This window comes from Dipodomys merriami, unplaced genomic scaffold, assembly GCF_024711535.1.
Source record: "Dipodomys merriami isolate MVZ:Mamm:240054 unplaced genomic scaffold, mDipMer1.0.p SCAF_844, whole genome shotgun sequence".
Taxonomy (NCBI): Eukaryota; Metazoa; Chordata; class Mammalia; order Rodentia; family Heteromyidae; genus Dipodomys; species Dipodomys merriami.
Window position 1 is genome coordinate 83,185 of NW_027206451.1, and position 6,343 is coordinate 89,527.

The following is a 6,343-nucleotide window of genomic DNA, read 5'->3' on the forward strand; positions in this document are numbered from 1 at the left end:
CATGTGTGCATATATGTGATTAAATACAACTTCAGAAGAGAGGTTCCGCTCCTGATTTCCTGATTCAGAGAATAAGGTACAGAAGATTCAACCCTGAGTAGTGAACAGAGGAGGGCCAGGCGGCCTGAGCTCCAGACCTTGTTCTCTGTACATGGCCATCTTATGTTACAATGGGACAAGTCTCAGTGTCAGAGCAGCAAAAGTACTGAGTTGAAACATTCAACCGTGGAAATCTTTTACAGATTATGCCCTCATGAAATGGATAGATTTGGCATGGGTTTGGAGTAACACATGTAGGAATTTATTGTTGGAATGTATTAGATCAGTTCTCTTCTCCTCCATTCTGAGGCATTGGGATGGTTGCTGACTGGTTCACTTGCAGAAGTTTCCCTGTTTATAGCTCATGAGCAAAATGAGGGTGAGAAAGTGCACAGTGGAAACTGATCATTGACAATGATTTGGGCTCTTCTGCTCCCTCTGTCTGATAGTGCCAGTGACTTCTTAACTGGCATGGACTGTTTGCTGTAAGTTAGTTTCCTCTTATCACACAAACTGGTGAACTGTCATATTGTGTCTTTTCACGAGTATCCAAATGTAAGGCTGGCTGACAGCTAGTTTGTTGACTCCTAGAAGATAATAGTTATTGTCTCCAAACAACTTCGTTTCAAAGATTCATTACCTGAGTTCTGGAGCCACTTGTGAGGTGAAAGATCTTTATCAAGGTGGGAGGAAAGGCCACCATGATGGGTATAGCCTGCTGGGAGTAGACTCAGCCATTCTGTAAGTATACCCTATATCTCTTTGTGGCTGTGGAGGACCAAAACTTTGAATGCTCTTTCACTATTTGCTGAAAAGTGTCCCAGGCTTTTCATATCTTACTTGCTGAATGGCTTTGAATGGTCAATGCAATCTTAGGTACTACCCGTGGGAACTCAGATAAGCTATACAGGGAATTGTATTTAATCAAAGACTTCAAACAATAGAAATTAGGAGGCAATGGTGTGTTTGTATATTTAGGTTTCACTCTGTAAAAACAAAACAAAACAAAACAAAACTGAATAAAAACTTACCTCAGTGTTTAAGAGGAAAATCTGCTTTTAACAACTTCAATAAAGGTTGATCCCCCCATCTTAAAAAGTCCCGTCAAACTAACTTCTTAATGATTTATTAACCAATGAGGAAATAATATGAGCATTATAATTCCTTTGAATTGTATAAACCTGTATAAAAGATAGATAAAAATGACAGTCCAAGATAAATGAATGTTGAACTGATCTATTGAACTCTTCTAAAATATTCAGGTAGAAAAGAAGCCTAGATCCAGGCTACCTACTTAAAAAATAAAAAGATCAGAGCTTTCTAGAATTTGGCTTTGAAACTTGAATGAGTGTAGAGTTAAGCTTAATTTCCAGCTCTTGTTGGTTCCAGTTGAGGATGTGGATGGTATGCTTTAGTTCCAGGAGGAAGGTCAATCAGCTAAACATGACAGAATCCTTGGAGCAGAATGAGAGCAGTGTGGATAGGCCTTGGGTTTGACCTCAGAGCCTCATCCTGGGTAAGCTGGCCACCACCACTGGGCCAGTGCTCATCACAGCCTTATCTTTTGTGTTTTGAATCTGTTTTTTGTCTCGTCATGGTCTAATGAATATTTGTTAAGTTCTTGTTACTGCTGGTACCAGCTGCATGCCGTGGCCACTATGGAAAAGAAGACACATGCTTTCTGCCTTCATTGGTAAGATCTGGATGAGAAAACCCACTAATTCACCATGTATCATGACACATGCCTGTAATCCAAGCTACTTGGCAGGTGAAGGTTGTAGGATTAGGATCTACAGTCAGCCTGGGCAAAAGAAGAGACCTTATCTAATAAAAGAAACTAAAAGCAAAAGGAATTGGGGGTGTGGCTCAAGTGATAGAGGTCTTACCCAGCAAACATGAGACCCTGAATTCAATCTCCTACACTGCAAGAGAAGTAGAAGGAGGAGGAGGAGGAAGAGGAGGAAGGAAAGGAAAAGAAGGAGGAAGAGGAGGAGGAGAAGCAGCAGCAGGAGGAGGAGGAAGAGGAGAAAGGGAGGAGGAGGAGGAAGAAGAGATGGAAAGGAGGGAGAAGAGGAGGAAAGGAAGAGGAATATTAGAAGAAGAGGAAGAAGTAGAAAAGAGAGGAAGCAGAAGAGGAGTAGGAAGAGAAAACATGAGTGAGTTATTTCCAGATACAGATAAGGCAGTTTGGGAACGGGGATATTCGGTTAGCTCACAAATGGATTTACTGTTACAATAAACACACTATAAGTTGAAAGCATCGGAAGTCATAAATGCATGAGATACCCGCTATCCACTGAACCTCACAGCTTAGCAGCAACTGTCCACCTTTGTGGTCATGTGGCTGACTGGGGGCTTCTAACTGCACCCCACTGCCTGAGTCTTGAGGGCAAAGCCTCCTGCATAGTCCTGGCCTGGGAAAAGATCTACATGCAAAGTTCTAAGTGTAACGAGCATGATTGACCCGTCCAGCAGGCCAGGTAATTTGGTGGGGGATCCGAGAGGGCACCTCCTAAAAGAACCAAGGGGGGTGAGAGAGGATCGAGACCAAGCGCATAAAGAAAAACAGAGTCAGTCTGAGTCGCGTCAAGGTCTCATTTATTGGCAAAGAAACTTAGGTTTTTATAAGGAAAGAAGGGGAAGTACTGTATGGAAGGGAGGGGCGGACGGAAATTTCTTTACGGTGAAGTCAGGGCAGGGTCTTTTTGGTCCACCGGTTTCGGTAATTGACCGGCCCAGCCTGTTTTAGGAAGTAATCTAAATGTACACCTTGGAATTTCCAAAAACGGCTATTTGTCATGGCTTAATCAGGTGTTTGAAAAAGGCCAGAGCATTCTCAGGCGGGTTTCAGGTCTCCAACAATTCCCCCTCCTTTTATTAAAATGGCCAGAGTTGACTTTTGGCCCGGCTGAGAGAACCACTGTCTTAGGCTATATGTGGTGCCTCCTGCTTCTGGCAACGTGCCATGTTGAGCAGGTCTCGACGACCTCTGTACATTGTGCCTCCAGCGCAGGCCCCATACTAATCCTGTCATTGAGTACTCTCTAGCTAGCCCGGGGGGTGGGGGGGAGGTCGGGACCGTGAGGCGCTGAACCTGAGCCCTTGCTCTGCCTCAACAGCCTGTTCTTGGGTTTCCACTCAATGGTAGTGTACTGAAACGGTTTTGGTAAGGGTCAAATCGATCTGGTTTTTAATAAACTGAGTTAGCCGTTGAAAAGTCCAAGGGCCAAAGGAAATTAGCAAAAGTAATCCAACAAGGGGACCCAGGAGGGGAAGAACATAGGGTAAAAGTCCCCCCCCAAGCAGCCCAAATAGGGCGCTCAAAAACTCATGTCGCCGTCTTTCAATCTCCTCCTGATGTTTTCTAACTCAATCTCTTACAATGCCAGACTTATTGGCATAAAAACAGCACTTTTCCTGTAAAGTTAAGCAAATGCCACCTCTGTCAGCAGTTAAAAGATCTAAACCTCTGCGATTTTGTAAAGCCACCTCAGCTAATGAATCTAACTGATCCTGAAGATCTTTAACAGACTGATAAACTTTAGTAATATCATCAGCTAATTGTTGTGAAAGCTTGGAGTATGAGGAGACAGCAGTGGCTAATCCTGCAGTCCCAGTGCCTAAAGTACCAGCCACTCCAAGTCCTATCAGAAAGGGAATAAATTGTACCACCCTTTTATGTCAGGGAACAAAATAATCAAAGGCAGGAATGGGTACTGGCTCATCTCCGGAAATCAAGTCAATGTCTGGGAGCAAAATAGCTGGAATACAGAGCCCTGTCCAATTTTGTGGAAGTACAGTGTAGGCCATATTATTGCCACAAACAAAAACCTGGCTCTGTTGTGAGTATAGGGAGGCAGAAACATTAATAACATTGTTGCACAGGGAAAAGGAGGATATCCCAACATCAATGTCATACTACCTGGGGAAGTTTATAACACTCTTTGCAATAAAACAATTAGCGCGGATGATCAAACTGAGGTAGTCACTCTGGGAGGTAAGGGTTAGGGAATCTACAGTGTTACAGGCTTGTGATTAACACTTGGCCTAGTCTGCTGGGCTCATCAAATGGCCCTTATCTTGAGCCCCCTAAATCGGGAGTTTTTACACAGGAATGCGGAGGAACATACTCCTTGTTTCTTATCTTGTGTCCCATTTAGCCATTTGGGGAATTTACTTGTTAGCCCTTTAATTACGACTACAGAGCTTGTCCCAGGGCCAACATCTAGACTCTGAAACTTTTTATATATCTCCAGGGAGGGGAAGGGTCAGTGCTAGCGCAAACAAGTTTACAGAAGCAAAACCAGCAGTTAGCAATTGTAAAATGTAACTCTAATTTTTAATTTTTTATTCCCCCATTTTTCTTTGGGCTAATTTTAATCTTAAAATTTAGGGGGTTCTTATCTCAGTCGTAGGGGTGTCTCTATATTATCTTGTGGGGTGTCAGTTGTTCTCAATGCTTGGTATTTGGATCTCAGAACTAATAGAAGGACTGCGCTGATCTTTTTCTTTTACAAAAGACACCAGTCTGTTGAGTATACAAGGTCCGATTGTAACAAAAATAACAGTACCAGAGCCCCTTACATTTTTTTTTCAAGGCTTTCTTTACTACCCTCTTTTTTTACGATTTTTTGAGCATTTTCGTGGCTGTAGTTTAAAACTGCCCAATTTTCCTTTGGCTTGTGGAACCTTTATCTTAGAACAGCCTTAAGGCACCACTGTGATGCAGAAGCTTGCTAGATTTTAAGGCTAAGAGTATTACCTCCACTGATAACACACTCAGGTTATTACCATACCAGAGCCAAACTAGGCTGTGACCATAGAGTGGATTTCCAGTCACTATGCACTGAAGTGCCTAAGGCAAGCAAGCCAGTGATATTCTTGTCCCCAGTATCCACTGTGGGAATAGAGGGTTTCTGGATATCACCCAAAAGAATGTCCCACAATATCTTAGATTTAGCAGCAGTCAACCAGGAAGCCGACTCAGGTGATGGAATCAGGCAGGAGTTTCTCCAGGTGGCTGTCAGGCCATCGTTGAACTTTACCCATTAGGGTATGCAGCAGCAGCAGCAGCAGCAACAGCAGGGTCTCTCAGTGGCTCCAAGGGACTGTCACACCTCATGCTGGGCTGTAAATTCCTACAGAGACTGGTTAAGGATACATTGCATAGGCTTGGCAGGCTTTGATCCTGCTGGTTTTTAAGATCTTTAAACAATAGCCCAGGACAATTTACCAAAATCACAACTCTTTTTTTTTTTTTTTTTTTTACTAACCAGATATTTTTGTAAAATAGACACAGAAGGCTCAGAAGGCTTAGTCTTGTAGCCATCTCTGACAGATGCAGTCTTCACACCTTGAACACCTACAACAGTTAACACTATTCTTTGTGCCTTTTTTTTTTTTATCTATCTTGCCTCATTTTTCCAAAACTGACTCTGGACCCTTGATCTTAAATTGGGGGTAGAAGGGCGAAGGTCCATTTTCTGTAACTTCTTCAAGCTGACTTTAGGGGCATTGATCTTACCTAGCCAGGAACTTATAACCTTAGCCTATTTTACAAAGAGGCCATCAGGGTTAGATGTCATTAAGAACAATATTTTAACTTTTGACAACTGCACAGACCTTTTCTCTGGCTACAGCAGTGTAGCTTGTTTAGCACTCTAGTTTGCAAAAGCATCTTCCTAGATGGCTTAGGAATGTGACCTCTAATGATCCCAACAATGCCTAAGATGCTTAAGTTACCTTTGCAGGCCTTTAGACAGATATCAATAGAAACACACTCTCAGGTTTACAAACTTTTTCCTGAGCAGATGAATTTCATGTAGCTGGTGTCAGCTCAATATTTCAATATTACTGCTAATTAGAGCTTTTGGTACATAAAGGGGTTGAGATTTAAACTATCCCCCACATTTTATAACATTAGCTTTTCACTATCACAGAGGACTGGCAAGTTCTTGTCCCTTACAAGGTAGTCATGAACATTAGGCATGCTTCCAAACTATCTTCCTATGACCTCCTGGCTTTGACCTGTTTTGAAGGGCCACGCACAAATGACTCTAGGATCTGACATTTCTGCCATCCAAGCAGTGGCTTTACTGCCTCTGGATGCTCCTCCATTGCTTTCGTCCCAGGAGTGTCTTCTCCACATTGGGATAAATGCCTCATTGGCATTTCCCTTTAGCTGGTCTCTGGACTTGAACTCGGGGCCTGAGCACTGTCCCTCAGCTCTACAGCTCAAGGCTAGCACTCTGCCACTTTGAGTCCCAGACTCAGGGCTTGAATGCTGTCCCCTAACTCTTCAGTC

The 6,343-nt window shown here is 43.0% G+C and overlaps 1 long non-coding RNA gene across 1 annotated transcript; it reads right to left on the reverse strand.

Moving 5' to 3' along the window:
* Window positions 1-4,624: 4,624 nt before the first annotated feature.
* LOC138820165 (uncharacterized) lies at window positions 4,625-5,908 on the reverse strand. The gene is made up of 2 exons (XR_011369748.1): window positions 5,313-5,908; window positions 4,625-5,186 (listed from the first exon to the last, which is right to left on the reverse strand). It is a non-coding gene; the product is annotated as an uncharacterized lncRNA (long non-coding RNA).
* Between the last annotated feature and the right edge of the window lie 435 nt (window positions 5,909-6,343).